This window comes from Lissotriton helveticus, chromosome 4_1 (assembly GCF_964261635.1).
Source record: "Lissotriton helveticus chromosome 4_1, aLisHel1.1, whole genome shotgun sequence".
NCBI classification, from domain to species: domain Eukaryota; kingdom Metazoa; phylum Chordata; class Amphibia; order Caudata; family Salamandridae; genus Lissotriton; species Lissotriton helveticus.
In genome coordinates this window covers 1,345,806,192-1,345,826,558 of record NC_136063.1, presented here as the reverse complement: position 1 = coordinate 1,345,826,558, position 20,367 = coordinate 1,345,806,192, and positions in this window count along the sequence as shown.

Sequence of the window (20,367 nt, the reverse complement as noted above, 5' to 3'; positions counted from 1 at the left end):
TACATAATTCGCATTTGAAATGGTATGTGGTAAATACACGAAAATGAGTATTGGTACTGTCCGCTTTTCAAGCAGTGGTATCATTCAGTTAAAATGCATATATATATATATCAGCTGAATGAATTGCGAAAGTTACACATGAAATGGCTCTGAATACAGAAAAGAAGGTCGAGACCGTTCCATCACATATTAATACAGATGATGTAAATGTGCTAGAGGCTGAGGTAATATATTGTCTCTGGAGTTCCAAAAATAGAAGCTCTGTTCTCTAGAAGTGTGGCTCACTGGTTAGAGGCGGCAGACCCGTAAGCAGAGAACGGCCCGGGACCAGGGTTCGATTCCCGATGCGGCAGGGTCGTGGACCAGGGTCAGCGGACTCGATAATTCTCGCCTCGGTGCCTACTCTAGTCAGAAACCACACTCGGCAACTCTGGGCATCAGCTTGCCTCATCTTCACAACGGCCCCCCCAGACCGCCGGGGATGCTTGGTCGCACCTTAGAGATACCCATCAGGGACCATCTCTCAGGGTGAGCCAGGACGGGTTCCCCAGCGGTCGAAGCGTGGAGATACTCCTCCGGGAGTCGATTCCTAGCGCTATATAAACACGCAATTAAATTAAATTAAATTAAATTAAGAATAGTTCTACTTTAAGCAGAGTACATGTGCCAGAAAAAGGTAAATATTTTGGAAGTGGGAAAAAAATAATTTCGCTTTCAGGGGAAAAAATAGTTCCAAATGTTTTCAGTAGCTTTTGTTTATCAAAGCTGAAGGCCGAATTCAGAGTTCAGGGAACGCTGTGTGCTCGTTGCTTAAAAGTTATTCTTTCTGTTCAGGGGAGAACATCATTTCAGACAGACTCGCAAAAAATGGTGAAAGTTCGACCAAGTTTGAAAATGCTGAAACAGTGCATGTGTGAGAATGATTGCTATCATCGATGTCAGGATCAGCAATGCTCACAGAATGTTGTACCTGGGTGATGCTGCTCTCATCTCGTACTCTACTGCCACATACTCGTAGTGGTGAAGTCTCAACGAATGCCGTCATCAGAATGGATAGCCGCTGGGGACAACACGATGCATGAGCCGTTACAGGACCTAGCAAAGTATCTGTATCCATTGGTACTGCTGATGGTAGTGTAAGACAGATGTCCAACACGCATTCTTCTCCGCATAGCATACATCGAAGCACAGGTAAGATGCAATTTTGCCAGAAAGGTCTGAATGAAAGAAACCAGGTCATATTCAGATCTCTTAGCCGGGCTAATCCGAGGACTTTAGTTATGCGGTCCCGATAGCGTATAGCTAGGATTGTTTCTTCCATTGTTGCTGGAGTCTTGTCTGCGACTTGGCTTGCCATATCGGAGCAGAAGGATCAAAAATAAAATTCCTGCTATGAGTCCCAAAAGTAGTGGTAGGCCGGCAAAGACAGAATGGACAAAATTAGGAAAAATGCCCAGAACTGTTTTGAAGGGTGTTAACAGTCCCGTAAAAATTGTCTTAAATACATGTGCGATGCCACTGGTATCTGACATATTTAGGATTTGGCTTAGCATTTCTACGAAATGCATGGGGCAATTTGTTGATAAAAGGGAATGTATCTCTGCCGTCGTCCTTGCATTTTGCAGATCATACATTTCTTTTGATGACGTTAAAGGCACAGTTGTCTGTAAAGGAACAGACTTCATTCTGCTGAAAGTATCAATTCGAATAGAAGAGATATTCAAAGAAGGCCAAATTGTCGCCTCCATATCTGGAGTGCTGTTTGGATACAATACTTGCATACAGCAAGGGATGTATGACATTACAACGCATGCATTTACATCGCATGCCTTTACAACGCAATTATTATAATGCAGTCCATTACAACGCATAGTGCTTTTGGGCGCTGTAGAGTGAATAGTTTAATTTACTATTCCAACTCCAGTCCCCGTGGACACTAGGGAAGGTTATTGGATAGTAAATAAACCTATTCCCTATCCTAGAGCGCCCCCCAGAGCAATGCATTGTAATAGTTTGCGTTGTAATGGTTGCGTTGTAAAGGCTCTGCGATGTAAAAGTTGTGTTGTAAGTGTTGTTCACCTACAGCAAGTGACCATGGAACTTACGCTCACGAGATAGGCTTTCCCTGGCACCATGCCACAACAGCTGTGGTCGTTTATTAAAATATAACTCCCATTAGAAAGCTGTCTAAAGAATGGTTCTATCTGTGTTGCAGGAGTGCCGTGCAGGTGACATGAAAGGTTATTTGAGGACCCTCCGCAGGCTCCATGCAAGTTAATACCTTGACAAAGAAGTGTACCGCCCAGTGATCTTTTACAATTGTTTCCACTAAGAAATACATTCCTTTTCTTTTCACTGTAACATGTGTGTGTATAAGGTAATTTCCATGTTGACTTGATGTACCCTTTACCCAACCTTTCATACTGGCCCGCTGGTATATACTCTTGGCAGTATTTAAATTGGAAAGTTGTTATCAGAATTGTAATTATTCCGTGTATTATCCATTCAATGACAGGTCTTTCTGACATTGTCAATGGTAATCTCTGAAGTTTTTCAATGCTCAGAATCGTATATTCTGCTCCTTTTTGCGCCAAACTGATGTGTTTATCAGTAAGGTTAAAGATAGAGAATAATGACGTTGTGTTGATTAAACGCCATGGCACGTATCCTGAACGCAGATTTTGCAACGTCCAGCCAAGCTGTACAATAGAACGTAATTGGGACTGACCATGTTGTAACATTAGCAAGTCCTGCTCTATTATATCAATAGCACATGATACAATACTGTCCAGTGAATATATTCTGGAGGACAGAGTCATTAACCCATTGTCCACAACAGAAAGTGATTTTTCCAAATGAATACGATCAATTTCTCATATTTTTTCTGCTGTTTCAATTTGCATTACTTTCCAAGCTTCGTTGTACGCAGCATATATACCGGCCGCTATGAAACGTTTTTGACGCTGTTTGCGTGGTCCCATTATGAAATCACTGAAGTCAGCACCGTTTTTAAGTAAAGTCAAGTGTTGCTTAATTTCAGCCAGTGTCGATTTCTGTAGCTACTCAAGACATAGTTTCCCTACACTGTATGTTGTAACTATCCCTGGATGTTGTCTCTGGGTGTATCTAGGGTCTGGCCTGGTCATTTTGAACCCCTGTATTTTGTTCAGGAATCTATCTTGACAGTTATTTGTGTCTGTGGGCCAGATCAACCATTTTTCCAATCAGGATGTGTTCTGTTTTGGTGTAAAATATGGGATATGTCTATCTCCACATCTGTAGTGCTATTGCTATCAGGTATGGGCTTTGGAATAGACGGTTTGTTTAAGTCTTTTATCTTAGCTAGGCCAAGACAAGCAGTCTGTTGAATGGTGTCATTCAAGAATATTATTTGTTCTGGGATCATGCAGCTCTAAATAATGCTTCTAAACCTTGGACCTGCCATTCTTTTGTACCCAGATGGTTTTTGTTTCAATGTTGTTTTTCCAGAATTCAAAACCAAATGTAATCATTTTTTCATAAAATGTTTCAGAATAGATCAATCTAGTATTTGTCAGCATTGTTTTCATGCCTGTCTTATTTAACATTTTGAAATAAAACGTTTCTGCATCACTTGTGTTAAACCCTGAGAAGTATGGGAATTTCTCATAAAATGTTTTTGAGCTGCGTTTAGGTGGAGTTGCACAATGTTCCCATTGATTATAATTACAAACATTTCTAGGTTGAGCAGATTTATGCAAATAGTGATGACCAAAATGATTATAGCAATACATATCTTCATAATTTGATGAACCCTGTAAATAATCATGTTCTGTAAATTTTGCTGACATTACTAAATCTGACATCATATCATTGATAGTTTCAAAGTCCCAATCATCAGAGAATGCACTTGGTTTTACAAAGTCACTTAATGAAACCTTAAACTGGTGTGGATATCTCAAGAGCTCAATCGGGCCATAGATTTCATAAGCCGTTTTGTCTCATGCTACCCCACCGGGTATTGGATTGGCTGTGACGTTCACTGATGATAGTTCTCTTTTCTCGATGTGAGATGACTTGTGAGGCTTTAGGACCAAGTTGATGTTCTGACTTGCTGTGTCCATTGTATTGTATTTTCCTTCAATGAATTTTCCCAAATAAAGAATCATGATGAGCCAAAGCAGGAGGAAAAGTACACCTAACACAATCCGAAATTCAATCCATGGAGAAATCAGATAGGTTTCTTTGAGTTGATGAAAGAGTTCAGTTACTTTGTCTTTAAAAGTTTTTGTTGCTGGCGTTTCTTCAGGTTCGCTTGGATCTTCAGAAAAGTTATCGAAATTGATAAAGTAGCCAGATGCAGTTCTGTCAATTGTTGGAATTGCTTCGGATTTTCATTTGCTTTTGCATTTTTTGTTTCATTAGCATAGTCTGGGGCTACATCGTTGTAGACAGGTGTTTCTTGACGAACTGTTGCAATTTGGGTTTCAAGAGGCATAAGTTCTATGGCTTTGTTGCATAGTCCTTTTTATTCACTGCAGGTTTATCAAATGTGATTAGTCTCTCAGTTTGAACCTCTTGTATTGTAGCAAAATTTGGTACTCTGCTACTTCTTGGGAGTCCACTGGGCCTACAACTTATTATTGGCCACATGATTGTGGTTTTACCAGGTCGATGGATACAACTCGGTTCTCCTTTTTACCAGCAAGGGGCGGTAGTACAACTGATCTTGTTCCGCTGACAGCTAAGACAGGTACTGCTTTTCTGTAAGAAGGCCCAAATTCCTTCTTCACCGCGATCTTCTCTCTGACCAGATCCCCAATCTTTGGAATCCAGACAGGTCTTGCTGGGACAGGTGGTTTTTCTTCAGTGGCTGTTAGCTGTTGTTTTAACTTTATGTTGCTCAGGTTTCGTCTTGTTTCATTTAAGTCCTGTAAAATAGCCAAACGGTCTTTGATATCAAATCATTTTTCTTCTACCACGGAAGTATGACTATCAAGGTCCTGAATATGCATTCTAGTACCGAACAATAGTTCGTACGGACTGAAACCTTTTAGAGAATTTCTTGGCAGATTATTAAGACTATGTTGGACACTTGTTAAATGTTGGACCCACCCATCACCCGAACCTAATACCCTCGCCGTTATAGATTGCTTTATGTCCCGTTTTTTTCTTTCCACTACCGCATTTCCCTCAGGATGGAAGGGACAAGAGTACCGCAATGCAATGCCCATGCCGGTCATGGCCTCCTTATAAGCCCTAGAGCTAAAAGCAGGACCCTGGTCAGAATGTAGCATGCCAATTGCGTATGTGCCGATACGGACTCGCAAATCTTTGTATAACAGTTCTGGCGTCAGCCGAGTGCTGGTGTCTGCATTTTAAGTGACTTTAGTCTTAAACAATAATGGGACGCAATTTTCCTGCTGGATTTTTGCGTATAGATAGCCTTATGCTATTTAAAAGAAGGGTCCTGGCAATACTCCGGTCAGTTCACCACTGCGATCTCTGTTGCAGTTCGGACAGCCCATTGCAAATTTGTAATGTTGCAGGCTCATCCCCGGCCACCAGTATTCTGATTGTAATTCTTTCAGAGATTCCTTAATCTCTTGGTGCCTTAGACCTTCACCCATATGTGCGTCTGCTATTAATAAGACTCTCCTGTTCGTGTTTGGAATTACTCTGTCCCCCACTCCAGGGATTTCAGCAAAAGGAACGGAGTTTGCATCGATTATGTATGTATAATTGAGTGGATAGTTCACAGGTAATGCTGCATAGTCGCCTTTCAAAGACGCTTTTACCGCCAGCATCGTTTCCCCGTCTATGTATTTATCTGAACGCTTTTTTGTGGCTACGGAAGCCGGTTGAGCTGCTTCCGCTGTGTCAGCCAATGAATTCCCTGCAACGTGAACGCCATCACGTTGATGACTCAGTGTATGTATCACGTGAGTCTTTCGTAGTTCTTTCTGCAAAAGAACTACCTGTTCCCAAAGCCTCTTATGCTTTATTGTGGCACCTGTGTCATCTTTGTAATCGTTTTGAACCCAGTTCTACATGTCATTATTGTAAGACTTGACGCAGTAGTGCGAATCGCACGCTATTAGTGTGGGGAATGCGCGATCGGCATTTTCAAGCGCCATCTTTAAAGATCTTATTTCAGCTCGCTGAGTTGAGCAGTTTCTGAGTGATTCAGTTTTTGTAATCAATGGTCTGAATTTACCAAAGCGCCAGCGACCTTTAACAATCGCGCACGCTGCATTGTAGGATTCTTTCTCCACATCGTAATGTTGTGCAAATCTGTCCATGTAGAATACACATGTGTACTGTTTGAGAGGCAGAATTTCGATTGGCAGAGGATATTCTTCTTCACATTTTAGATCTTTTAGTTTTTTCATTTTTGGGTCAAAATAGTATTTCACGTCTTCTGCAGCAAGAGAATTTTCCCATTGTATCCATTTTGGATCTAATGCCACAGCAGTCAAATTGCGTGGGCTTGTTAATGCCTCAAAGGCTGATTCTGCTGTTAAAACAGTTATCCTTCTGCCTTGGGCTTGGGCTCTTTCTTTTGCTACAGCAGTTTGCACCGCTATTAGAATTTTTTCAGTTGAACTGAATCTCATTTCAGCTTTTGTGTACAAGTGAGATTTGTATGCTATTGGTACCGTTTCTCCCTCATTAGAGGTCAGGTACGTGAATCTGCATCTTCCTGGGATGACTCGGATTACAAGGTTGCGTATGTTTTCGCGAGTTTGCAATTTTGTTTTTGCTAACATATCTGTTTACAATAATCTTAAAATTTCTGTGTGTTTCTGCGTCCAATTGATTGGTTTGAAATCAGGTTTTATTAATTCATAGAGAGGTTTAACCCTCTCCGCATAATTTAGAATGTATGTTCTTCCGAAATTCAGGAAACCTAGTATTGATTGTAAGTTCTTCAGCGTTTTTGGTGCTTGGAGTACAGCGCACTTCTCTAAGAAGTTGTCTGCTAGGCTTTTGCCTTCACTTGATAATTCATATCCTAAAAACAGGACAGTTAGATGGGCTATTCGTGACTTTTTAAAGTTGAATTTGTAACCCTCAGCTGCAAACCCAAGTATTATGGTGTTCACTCTTTTGAAGTGTGTCTCCAGGTCATCATCTGTGAGATAGATGTCATCGACATAAGATAATGCCTCATCATCATAAATTTGTAGTAACTCTGTTACTCTTGCTGAGAATAATCCTGGGCTATTCTTGAATCCCTGTGGGAGTCGACAGAAATTTTTTTGTGACCCCATTATTGAGAAAGCGGTCAAATACCTGCTTTCAGGTGCAATGTTTTGACAAAAGAATCCATTAGAGATGTCTAATGTCAATTTGTATTTTTTGCGCACCATATTGTTCATTAGTGCTGCACTATGTGAGTTTTGTACTGCAAATGTTTTGCAACATGAGTTTAGGTGTCTGTAGTCCAAAACTACACGATATGAATCGTCTGGCTTGGAGACAGGAAACAAAGGATTTTTCATTTGTGAGGTGCATGTTTCAATCACCCCTGGTATTCAAGTTGATCTAAGATCTCCCTGACATGCTTTTTAACTTCTTGTTTAACTGGGTACTGCCTTTGTGCAGCGGGTTGACATTTTAACTGGATTTTGTGAGGAGGAGAGTCCTCATCCCATCCTACATGATTTTTATATAATACAGGAGCTTGGGCTACTGCCCATTTTCTTGCATATAAGGATTTTTTATGAATTGAAATATGATTTGTGAAGGCAGGCATAATCATTTCTTCACCATGAGGGCACTCCCTGACAAACTCTGGTGGCCAGTCTTTCTCAGCGAAAAGGATGTCATAGCCTTTTGAAAGGTTATCCCAAAAGAGACCCCTTACTTTCCTAGTCTTATCTCCCTCTATACGTAATGTTATCTTGTATATTTTATGAGGTTTGCTAACTCTGGTATCTGCAGTTTCCACTTGAATGTATTCATTCATGTCCACTGTCTCCAGAAGATTCATCAAGATCTTGCGAGCTATGGTCACTTCTGCTGCGCTGTCTAGCATTGTCTCGGCCCACTCTCCGTTTTTCAGTTGTGTCCTCAGTATCCTCGGCATGTTTAATTATTTTAATACTGGCTACCTTCTTTCTTGGAAATCGTAATTTTTTACTTTGATGAGCAGGTTCCTTGTCTTTGGACTTGACGTGCTCTTCCCTGTGTTCTGACCGTCCTCTTCTTTCCGATTTCTGCGAGGAAGTCTGAAAAGATCGAGAGGGACGTGTATCAATATCTTGATATCTATCAGGTTTTTTCAAATTATCCCTTTTTCTAAGGTTATATCTTTTCTCAGAGGGCTCCCTCTGGGGAGACTTGTTTCCTCGGTCAGGAGATCTTTCTCTTTGTTGAGAAGACCTTCCTCTGGACTGGAATCGTTTTTCTTTGGGAGTGGATTGTTTATTACCATCCCAACTCTTTTTCGGAGTGTTTAGATTATTTTTAATAAAGGTTTTTTCAGGATTTTCAGTTAGTTGGGGTTTTACTGGTTTCCCACCCAAACTATCTCTAACTAGTTCTTCATAGGATTTTTCTATGATTCTGGCAAGTTCAAATGGTTGTTCTGCTATATCTGTTTCTTTCAATTTCTGGAGGTAAGTTATATCCTCCGTTGCTAATTGAACTAACTCTCTATATGCCTTTGTTAATTCTTTTATTTTAACTAAGAGTTCTTTGCTTGACATTTTATTAATGTCAGGATGTGGGGTGTAGCTGGCTAGAACCGGCCACGTTGCTCCTGGTCTACCTAGTGGACCGAGCCTGGTGATGTGATTTTGATGTTTTAGGGCGCCTTTAAACCAGAGCAGGTGCTCTTGGTAATTTAATGGGATTTCAACATCCTCGAAAGGAGTGTATACATCCGGAGGTTCCTCTATTTTGTAATAGTGGAATTCGTGTGTTACAGCGTTTGCTGCTGGAAAGTTTATCCATGAATAGAATAACTCTGTCTGCCGATATTCATGGGCCTCTACCACGAATATGACAGTACCACCTCGTGATGTCAGTCCATTTTCTATAAGTTTAAGAGTTATAGTTTTTCTTACATTTACCGGAATGAGTATAACATTCGGATTATTTTCTTGGAGACTTGTGTCATCCGCTAGGAGTTAAGCTGCTATTCTAGCTGCCTCCCTTTTGTCGTCACTTTCCGTCATTTTTACTAACAGAAAGGTTTTTGTTGCAGATCAAGTTTCAAGGAAACAAAGATTAGGTGCACAATATTTTGGAACACTGTATCCTTCAACGTTGACTAAACCAAAAACTATACATAGGAATCTCTTCCTACTAAGTTCCGGTGGATTTTAACCTTTTACCCACTCCAGACGTCTATTGGAGTTTTTACGGGAAAAAGGGTTTGTGTGAAAAAGCACGACTGAGTTACTCTAACGTCTTGCATTAGATTTATCGCCTTACCAAACGTTGGGCGCCATGTAGTGTAGTTCCTATATTCCCAATAGGCTCTGCGCATTGGAATAATATAAACAGCAGTTTAGATGTAGGACTGAGGTCATCTAGGTCTCTACTGACTATATTAGACTTAATTCGTTTTGCCAGCTAGCTCAGAGGTCACTAGAAACTTTCTCGAATAAACAAGGAGGAGTTTAACTTCCCTGGATAGACAAGAAGGGATTAGCTTCTGACAACCATAAAACATGACAACTTTGCTCCCTCAGAATAAGAGTGTATCTCTAGAGTTGTGTGAAAACAATAGACATCTATTTCACTCAGTCAATTGTGCATACTTAGTTTCACAAGAGTGCAGAGAAATAGAGAGACGGGCGTTTTCAATAAAAGGTGTTATTTATTGAGCAGTCTTCTTTCTCATGCAAGAGAAATGAATTGCCACAATTGCAATACTCATAGTAAAGTAAAGTGCGTACAGTAAAAGGAGTATTATAAAATAATACTGTAAAAGCATTGATATGGTTTCTTAGCCATATGATACTTTAAAATAGATAAAATATATACATACATATATACATTGACTAACGTACTCAACTGGTGCTTCTAAATACGCCTACCCCGGTGTACCTGACCTAAGCCTAATACGTGGGAAGGAGTAAGTAAGTAGCAGTTTAAGTTAAGTTGGTTTTGCCAAGAATCTGAATCAAGAATTCTCTTTAAGGGTTTACTCAGCTCCGTACCTGGGTAATAGAAAGCAGGAGGTCTGGTATCTCTCTCTCAGGACTCGATATCCCAGCAACCCGCAAGGGCGGCTGAGAACACCGGAGCTGGATTTCTCGACAGGAGAAAAGACAGCGTCTCTCTCAGTGCGTCAAAAGGGAGGGGCGGCGTCTGTGGGCTCTCGCATCAGCTGGGCTCTCGGGCAAGTAGATAGCCGCTCTGCTCCAAACCACTGTGTGTTTGCTTAAGGCAACGTTGGTATATTTATACCTGAAAGGTGCCGGGTGTCACGTAAGGTTGGACATAAGACGTCAATAAAAATGTCACTAAGAACTGGCCTTCTTTCAGTGTTCGCAGGAGTTCTAGGACAAATCAAAACAGAAGCAATGGGGATTTCCCAGGTTGCTGGAGGTTTGCTTTGTTTAGAGAACGCGTTGTACTCTCTAGGAGTCAGGGGAAGTAGCCTTGCTTAATTTGGACTGCATGGGCTATGACCAAATATGGATATGATTCTTATGCCTTTATAAGGATATTTTCTGATATAGCCATATAAGGGCATACATTAGGAATATCAAATTAGGGTCCTAGATAGAAATACAACAACACCTCAATTTCGCAGTGAAAAATTATCCTTTTTTCGGCCACGTACCTAGCTGTAGTTTTTTAACCCTAGCTCTGCCGGCACCTAGGGAAATCTACCAAACCTATACATTTTTAAAAACTAGACACCCAGGGGAATTTAGGATGGGGTGACTTTACTGCCTCCCACCAGGTTCTGTTACCCAGAATACCTTGCAAACCTAAAATATTGTCAAAAAAATAAATTTTCCCCACATTTCTGTGGTGAAAAGTAATTGAATCTGTGTTGATCCACAATTTTCCACCCACCCCGAGTCCCCCAAAGTTTTTCGAGAAAAATGGTACCTCACTTGTGTGGGTCGGCCTAGTGCCTGCGACAGAGAACGGTGCAAAACGCAATTCGTCACTCCTCAGTTTCGCAGTGAAAAATGACCCTTTTTTGGCAAAGTGCCTAGCTCTAGTTTTTTAACCCTAGCTCTGCCGGCACCTAGGGAAACATAGCAAACCTATACATTTTTGAAAACTAGACACCCAGAGAAATTCAGGATGGGGTGACTTGACTACCTCCCACCAGGTTCTGTTACCCAGAATCCCTGACAAACCTAAAACAATTGTCAAAAAACCACATTTTCACCACATTTCTGTGGTGGAAAGTTCTGGAATCTGCGAGGATCCACAAATTTCCACCCACCCCATGTTCCCCAAAGTCTTCCTTGAAAAATGGTACCTCACTTCTGTGGGTTGGCCTAGTGCCCGCGACAAGAAACGGTGCAAAGCGCAACGTGGACACACCTCAATTTCGCAGTGAAAAATGACCCTTTTTGGGCAAAGTGCCTAGATGGAGTTTTTGAATCATAGCTCTGCCGGCACTAAGGGAAACCTAACAAACCTATACATTTTTGAAAACTAGACACCCAGGGGAATCTAAGATTGGGTAACTTTACTGCCTCCCACCAGGTTCTGTTACCCAAAATTCCTTGCAAACCTAAATAATTGTCCAAAAAAAGCACATTTTCCCCACAGATCGGCCTCCTGGGTCGATCCCCAAGCCGCTCGTCATGATCACCGAAAGGGTTAAGACAACCAATTTCTTCTCTAACTTTTGGAAATGTCTTTCTAATGCATGTTTCAACATTGACATCAGAATTCACATAAATAACTTGAACATTTTGTTTAAGGATGATGGGAGAAGAACTACTTGGATCTAGCATGACTCCTAAGTCTCCCTGGTGAAACCAGCTAATGATGCTCTCACCTTTTTGAGTACGTAAACTTTACCCAAAACATATCGCCCCCGTACTCAATGAGACCCATGAAGTAATCACGCAGTGGTATGGGCTCACAACCATAGGCCAAGGGGCATATGTCAGGCTTAAGAAGTGAAATCTTGCGGGCAAGTTTAGTTTGAAGATTTTGGATACTATGGTGATTTTAGCCCTGAATCAAAAAGGACTTTGGTAGATTCACCTACCACCTGAATTGTGTCAACTGGACAAGACTAGTGTAGTGTAAAAAGAAAAGGAGCAGAAAGCAGAGAAAATAAATAAATAATAATAATTAAAAAATAATGTGCGTGACAACTTTGAAAAATCACACAATAAACAAGTATAGTGAAGCATGTGTGTGTTGCAGAAAATATGAACAACTGTCAAATATCAGTAGCAGAAGTGGCAGACAGCAACCAAAAGCAGGAATGTGAGTGTGTCACAGATGTGGCACACAAGTTAAATTTACACATATGTAATTGTTACAACAATAGTGTGCCTGTCACTGAATATGCTCCAATTTAATTTGACTTAAATAGGTGTGCCTGTCACCGAAATGCAGGTGGAAAACTGTGGTAATAAATTATATAGAGGTGTGCCTGTCACCGAAGTAGGGGCAGGCAGTTGTAATAATAAATAATGTAAAGGTGTGCCTGTCACCGGAGTACAGATAAGGCTTACCGTGAGAGCCGCTGATGTGTATCAATCAAAGAGCAACAGCTGACGATAGTGAAGAAGAAGAAATAATCCTGAAAAACAACTCAAAAGCTCTGGGAATTCTTCCTCCAGCATAGGACGTCTTCCGGCAACGAAGGTTGACATCTGGGCAAAAAACGGAAAAAGACATTTCACTTTGATGTGTGTATGTCACAGTCGTGACACGCACAGAAACCAGTCACAACCTGATGAAATACAAGATGGTGGCACGCTGAGTGAAATGCGTGCCGCCAAAGGTCAAGACCCAACGTGGAACGCAGCGTAATGAAGTTACAGCCAAGGAACGCAGAGGAGAAAGAGCACTCTGAGGCTGAAGAATGGAGGACTCCCCAAGGCTCTGAGGCTAAAGAACGAAGAACTCCCCAAGGCTCCGAGGTTGAAGAATGGAGGTAGGAGACACCGTTAGAGAATTCAAATATAGACAAATCTGGTGGCTTGGTAACTGTGCTGGCAAAAGAAGCGCACGAGCGGGGAGAAGCCGTTAGGGGAATTAAATGTACACAACTGTGGGGACAAGAGCAGCCTCCTCTCAGCTACATTAGGCGAATGAAAGAGCAAAATCACTGTAGAGGCAAAGCAGGGACAAGGTGGAGTAGACTTAAAAGTGCCAGGGAAACTTTCAATGTGAAAAGCAAAGTACGCCTAGCACTGCACCGCAGGACCCTCAAATGCCCAGAAGTTAGTGGGAAGACAGAGTATGCTCTAAGCACAGAACTGTAGCACACGCATGTCCCCAAAAGTTGGTAGAAGGCAAACACTCTCAGCACTTCATTGTAGTACCCACAGGAGTACAGTAGGTTTGTAGGAAGAGTCGAAGTAGGGACGAGCACGCGTTGACTTTCCAACACCAAAGAAATAAAGGTGTGTAAATGCGGCAAAAGCTCCCAGTCCCCAAAGTGAAGTAAAGTAGCACAGTACCTTGAGAGTGAAGAATGAATTCAGCATAAAATTAAAGAGATGTTGAGGCTGGTGGGCCCTCCTTCTTTCCAGCTGCCGACTACGCCAGTGTAAAATCCTCATACAGCTGAAAAGATGAGGGTGGACACAAGGATGTGATGAAGGAGTTCAGGTTTAATCCAAGAGAAGGAAGACCCATCCAAGCCTCAGGCAGTCTGGGTTACAGCTCAATGCATTTGAAACAAGACATTCTAACACCTAGCAAACTTGGTACAGAACACAACCATGAGAACATGCAACCATAGGTAACCATGGCACCGTGCCATCAGATACTAGTGAGTCTCAGATGCCACAACAAACCTTACACCCTAACTTGTGTATGTTTCCTGTAAGCAGCATGTGAGTAAAATATAAGATATGTGTACAGTCCCAGATATCACTCAACACACATTACGGTTCACCAAACTGTTGTCTGGGAGATACCAACACCTCACAGACCCCTTTAGAGTCAGCCACAATGGTCCTGCTATATATAGGATGTTCCCAAGATGTACTGTTAGGTATGGAATATGTAGGCATATGATGGTAATGTGGGACAGTATGCTCACTCTGCAGACAGAAATCCCTGGCAATGGGTTGTGCCCTGAGATAATGTGGCCATAGAACTGAATCACAGAACATTCTCCCTGTAGATGTGGTGACCCTCAGATGTGGCCTAAAATAGTGTCACAGGACCATAAGTTGGCCTAAATGCCCCTAGGAGTATAGTTGGTATGGTGCATGATGACATCCCCAGACCTAGGACTACTAACCATGGACCCATATTGTCACTGTGTATCATTGACTTAGGACAGGCCACTTACTCCCACATGTATGGGATTTTACGGTCCTATGACTGACACTAGCATTGCACTGGAACATTGCTCATGTGAAACATGTACAGTTCAGATATTTAGTTACATCTGCACAGCAGTTTAGTGGTACTTAACCAGCTGTGTAAGAATGAGTAATTATGGAGTATGTACAAGGGTGTGTTGATGTCACCCCATATACACTAGCGCATTTGGCATACGATGAGTCCCGTGATAACAGGACTTCCCACATGGACACATGTTTACGTACTATGATATCCAAATGAATAAACCACATGTCCACTGATCCTCAGAGTGGAAGCTCTCAGTGACACACAAGTCAGTCCTTTCCTTGTGACCCAAGCCTTGGAATGTTGACAATACAATTTTAGCAGTGATTTTATTGGACTGTATGAATAAAGTCATTTGTCCAGATTTTTCAGGTGTCTGTCCACTGATGCACTTGTACTGTACCCTTCAAGAAGACACAGTGATGTGCTGTGTAACATGACAACTCATTTCAGTGCACATGTTATGTGGCCTAGGGCTGCCTGATGTCAAGGGGCTGGACTAGTCAATACAGGCATAATCAGGATTGAGGGTAGTCCTCAGTGTGTAGTAATGCTGCTTTGTGGTGATCTGCATGAGCGCCTTATACATGTAGTCTGTGGACTATTGACGAACATTTATACTAGCTGTCTACAACCTCTGTGTCACCCAAGCAGATATTCTATATCTTGCATGTCTACTCAGTCTCTTCATCTATTACATCCATACAAGTCAATGCCCATCCGAAGGTGTCCATATGGAAAGCCATCTCCCGGAAGCTGCGGACCCTGGCGTTGCTCATCGGCGCAGTTTTCACTGCAGAAAAAAGTAGGAGTGCCTGAGGCGCTAGACACATAAGATCATGGAGGTCCAGCTGGGGCTATCCTCCCCAGGCAGAAGGGGCACGCAACATACCTTGACCTTCCTAATAGCCCACATACTGGCGATGGCCTACCTGGATCTTGATTGCCAGTTGAGAGATCAACAGTAGCTAGGAGGGGGTGAGTATTGGCCAGAGTGAAACATTATACATGACCATCTAACTTTTGTTACAGGCAGCTATTTACCCATCGAGCTTGAATGTGACTCATCTCCCACGCAATGGGAGAGTTGTTGCATGTGTAGGTCTGGTAGTAGGTGGATGGAGGTAAACGTAGACTATTGACCATGTGATCAGGAACTAAGGAGGGTTGACTTAAATGCCAGTTTCCAGAGTGAACATCCACATGGCTACCTGCTGTCACAGATGACCTACATTATTTTTTGCTGCCATGTATGACAATGGTCCCAAACAGGCCACTTGGTACACTTGTGCCTGGAGTGATACTCCCGCACTACTATGTCTCATGTGATGGTGGACCACTTACTTGTGGCATGTCATTCAATGCACACTGGATGCAGACACTGAACACTACTTCCCCTTGGTAAGTGGGGAATATACAGACAGTATTATGAGGTGGTTGACACCACTGGTACCATCTGATTTGATGCCTACATGCTGGTATGTGTACCATTATGTGTTGTACTGTGATGTTTGCAACTGTTCCATACCTGATGTGAGGGTATACAAGGTTTTCATTTTGTTTCCATCACATTTGTATGTATTGGCCAATGTGTACATAATAGTAGTCCATGACGGTTGTACAGAGTAGACGAAACCACATACAGAGGTGTGATGACAGGGGTGGGTGAGTCACACATACCCAAATACATTGATGGATGCCATTAGCCAGATCAACTGTTGAGGCAATGACACACATGGAAGAAGACTTCCAGTACTATCTGGCAATGTGAGCTTCCATGTCATTGATAAGGGTATATTCAGTTAGGTGTGATGCACATGTGCATTTTGGGAGGGGCATTCACTGAATGGTGACATGCATCAGGGAGTGACATGCTGACATGTTGGGGTCATATGTGTGTGTCTGCACTCAGTAGTACCTAGGTATTTGTGTTTGCAAGACAAGGAAAGTACAGTAAATTCCCTTCCCTTTTGGATACGAGTAAGCCCTCTTTTTGGACTGGATATTTCCTACACCTAATGTACTTTCAGTGTTCTAGTGGCATGGCGATTTGCAATGTGAAAAAAAGTGTGCTCAAATGAACCAATCTTGACTGGGAATGTTCCTAGGCTGACTCATGTACAATGTTTCTTTGGGCTGAAATATCACACAACTTGGAGCCACATTCTCTCCATTTAATACTTCTGTACTACATGTGACACCTAGCAAAGCTACTCATTCGCAGCTTTCAACTGCACAGATGTGGAAGTGTCACTTGAGAGGTGTGAACAGTGTGGAATGTGCACTTCCAAGCCAGATTCTTCTTGGTAGTCATATATTGCTGCAACTTAGCTGTGGCAGGTGCCCCTCAGTTCTACATGTTTTGGGTTAGTGACACCTGACCATTTGCTGATTGCAGGGCCTTGTGTAGATAAGAACTGATGCATTCCATGTGGACACCCTTTTTGATTACAACAGGTAACTTTGGTATGCTACAAGGGCCTAGGTTGACAGGGTGATGATATCTCCTGCTACACACACAAGGGTGGATTTGGGACAAGGTTACACATGCAGTTGGAGCAGACTGTGGTTATGACATCATTTTGTGTGAATGTGCGCAGGCAATGGAACACTTATAGATGTGCTCATTCCAATGTTGGAGGCAACATAGCCATCAATTTACATGTTGTGATCTGTACAATTGTATAATGTGTTGTGTTAGGATCTGTTTGCCCAGTGTGTTCTCACAAATGTACTGAACCTATTTCTACTATTATTTTAGCATCAACCCAGGGCAGTGGAGGAGACAGGGCTGAGAATGGTGGTGAAGTAGCTGGCCACAGTGGTTCCCATTGCACAAGTGAAGCAGAGGGAACCAGTGGCCCAAAGGGTGATGGGGTGCCATAGATGAGGCAGGCAACTCTTTTGCATCATCATCATAAGAGTCAAGCTCCTGTGGTCACTCCCTGGTTGGTGATAGACTTCCGTGGACCTGTGTCCGCAACATCTATGTCTGCCACCCCTGTTTCTTCTCCACATTCCCTGCTGCTCCCTAGCCAGCTGTCCGGGCCCACTTTCCTAAAATGGGAGGAGTCACCTTTGCACCAGGTACCTCACCCCCTGCCACTGACTCCCCTGCTCCCCTGAGTGTGGAGGCAATTGACATCCTGAGGCAGATATCTGAGGGTCAGACTGTAGTGCTAAATGCCATCCAGGTGAAAAGTCCCCAGCTGACGCTGATGGTGTCTTGCCTGGAAGGCATTCATGCTGACATGTCTGCCCCACTGAGATCTTTTAAGGTTCTGACTTCCACACTCACTGCAGCCTTCCACCAATTCCAACTTTCCACCCAACCTCCTGCCTCTTCCGCATCCACAGTCCCTATTCACATACCTACCCAAAGCCCACACACACATAAGTGCTCATCCACCGCAACATCAAGACACAGTGCATGCAAAGAGAAACATCTGAAGAAATAACAAACCATAAGTAATCACCTGGCACTCACCACCCTCACCACCACATCCAGTAACATATACCCAGACACCACACTGCTAGATCCAGACACTATAAACATACATTCAGATACCACACCAATAGACACAGCCACTACACTCATACAGCCAGACAACACACCAGCAGACCCAGCCACTACACACAAACCATCAGACACTACACCACCGACACAAGAAACAGCCACCACACACATACAGCCAGAAACCTCACCACCACACACAGCCACTACACACATCACACACACAGACACCATACCAACACACATACCACCAGCCACATACACATTCAACAACCAAACACACATAAGACACACAGACACATATACTCACAACCACACCTCAAACTTCATATCCCTCTACATCCAATACCCCATCCCTTGTCTGACCTTTTCCTCAGTGTCCCAAAGTACTTACTCTGTTTGCCCTTGAGCTCTTTCCTGCCACAGCTGCCCACTCCCTCCCAATCCCAGGGCTGGTTTCCCAACCCTAATCATTACTTCCCCTTCACGATTCACCAAACAAAACCTGCCTGCCCTCCTAAACAACCCACTACCCCTGCCAAACAAAAAGGACGTATGCAGAAAAGAGGGAGAGGTCCCAAAACAGTCCCACCCCCTCCGAAAACCCAAAGGACCTCTTCCCCACCCAACCCAGATGCTCTAAAACAGAAAAAAGGTAAAACACCTGTTCCCTCCTCACAAAACCCATCACTACCCTTCCGGCATACAACAATCCCAAAATTTCATACCCAGCCCTCCTCATCCCGAGACGAGCACTCCCACACATCAGGCCGACCCGCCCAATCCTGAGCCCAGCCCTCCCAAAGATCAACCCAGCCCTCCCAATTCCAGCCCCCACACACCTGAGTAAGATCATAGAGGTGCCTGGATTGCCCACTATATAGCCCATCCTGGTGGGGTACCCCTCGCAGTGTTCTTGATGGCAAATTTGGTAGCTTGGCAGTATGCTGGCCCACACAATAAAACTTTGAATGGCCATTGGCATTTGTTTTCGGACACCGATTTGTTGTCTCAAATAAAAAATGTATTTGTTTTGTAGACCTTTGTCCTGCCATTGCTACTGATACTAAAGGTTATTTCTGGATGTTTTGGGATGTGTGACTAGAGTTGTGTTTGTTTCATCATGATGGCTGATCTTTTTGTAGTGGCAAATATAGTCAGATCATGGGACAAGTTATCGACTTACAGGGTCCGAGGGTCAATGTTCAATGAATGTATATGTAGGATGAGTTCCAATTGGGTCAGATATTGCAGTGGGTAGTATCTGCTATGGGAAGTATTGGAGCTTGCCTTGGCCAATGTCCACGTCTTTCATCTTGCAGTACTTCCTGAGATGTAGGGTGAATATGTGTGTCATTTGTGCAAAGTAGGTCTTTCTTTCTCCACTCATGGTGGTTGTTGAATTGTCATTCCTATTTGGTACTTGTGCAGCACATGTAACAATTTTCAGGTGTGTTTTTCCACACACTTTTAAGAGTCTGACAACTGCTGTATGCTGCAGTGTTTTATGTAAGGACTTGCACTTACAGATTAGCCACATGTGCATGCCGCTTTGTGACGATATTGTTTGCCTCTAACATATCTCATGCTAGAGGACCTGCCCACATAGAGACTTTGAGACAAGTGCAATATGAACTGTGACCTTGGCCCATAGCCTTCCAGGAGCCCCCTTGATTTAGGGAACCAAATCTGCATGGAGGCTTGAATTGTCGTCTTCAAATGTTTTACACTGTGGTTTGTGGGAATACCATTTACCTGACTTCCATTTTTCATGTGGGTGATATTTGAAGGGCAAATAAAGTTCTTTACCAGTTAGGGTGTGTTTTATTTTCCTGAAACATCCATACTGATGTAGGTTCAATGTCACAACAGGACATACTTTATGATCAATGTGATGGTGTCACAGAAGATGATTGCTACATCATTCATAACGAGGTGCTGTTTTGTGACACTTCTTATTGCACACATCAGTACACCAGCTTCTGAGATGTGCCCACATGTAGAGTTTGTGAGAGTGTGATTTTACAATGTCGGTGACGTGGACATAGAGGGCATCATGCAGATGTAATGGAAACATACAATATGTGATGTTGTGTACAGGGGCCCACAAGATATGTTTGGACCAGGGATACAACGCCCCTAGCCTTATCCACAGTCTCGTGGCTCCAGGGGGGTGTTTGTAATGTCACAAACCCATGATTGGTGTATAGTGAGGGACATAGTTAGCTAGGAGTGGTTTCAGTCAGGAAGTGTGTGGAGATTTTCACCTGGGATGTTTTGCTTGCCCACACTGACACATACTTTCTGTATTCTGAGAGGTGTGGTGCATCGGGAAGAGG